The sequence below is a fragment of the Schistocerca serialis genome, chromosome 2 (genome assembly GCF_023864345.2).
Source record: "Schistocerca serialis cubense isolate TAMUIC-IGC-003099 chromosome 2, iqSchSeri2.2, whole genome shotgun sequence".
Lineage (NCBI taxonomy): Eukaryota > Metazoa > Arthropoda > Insecta > Orthoptera > Acrididae > Schistocerca > Schistocerca serialis.
This window is the reverse complement of record NC_064639.1, coordinates 814,919,009-814,919,682: the sequence shown is the minus strand read 5'-3', so window position 1 is coordinate 814,919,682 and position 674 is coordinate 814,919,009. Positions and strand designations below refer to the sequence as shown.

General features: G+C 40.7%; 1 non-coding gene across 1 annotated transcript; it reads right to left on the bottom strand.

The window, feature by feature from the left end:
* Nucleotides 1–213: 213 nt before the first annotated feature.
* Nucleotides 214–285, bottom strand: Trnae-uuc (transfer RNA glutamic acid (anticodon UUC)). Its single transcript has one exon. It is a non-coding gene; the product is annotated as a tRNA-Glu (tRNA).
* Between the last annotated feature and the right edge of the window lie 389 nt (nucleotides 286–674).

Below are 674 nucleotides of genomic sequence, written 5' to 3'. Positions count from 1 at the left end.
TTATCCGTCGATCTCAACCCGGAAATGATAACAGAAGGAAACACAGACCACGGACGCCTAATTTAAACTAATGAACAGAGAATGGAGGCAACTGACTTCTAAAAGAAATAATTACATTTAAGAAATATAGTGTTTTAACACCAAAACTAAGTGTTTCTGCAGTTCGTTGTAAATAACTGCTTTATCTACGTCAAGTGGTGTAATTAAAATTTATTCCCATGCCGGGAATCGAACCCGGGCCTGCTGGGTGAAAGCCAGCTATCCTAGCCACTAGACCACATGGGAGGCGAAGCGATTTGTTCATGCAAAGGCTTAAGTCGCGTTGGGATTATCGTGCCACTCAATTGCACGCCGTAGGCTTCGAAGGCGATTTAGAACTGTCACTGATCATTCGGAATAGTAAGATCTATGAGTGAGAAAACCGTCAAACACACGCAGAGTATCATCCAAAGAGCATGGTAGAATGAAGCTCTTTTGGAAAATTCAGTGGAGGAGATGATAATTTCATAAAATGACAACAGTGACAGTGATAGCGACACTTCAATAATCCGTCATAGCAAATAATATCAATTGAGTTTTTCCATTATCCCTGTAAAAATGGAGCGTAGGCGGATCCAGCTACATGTTCGGCGTACCCAGTTTACTTCTGTAAGTAACTACATAACAAAATTATG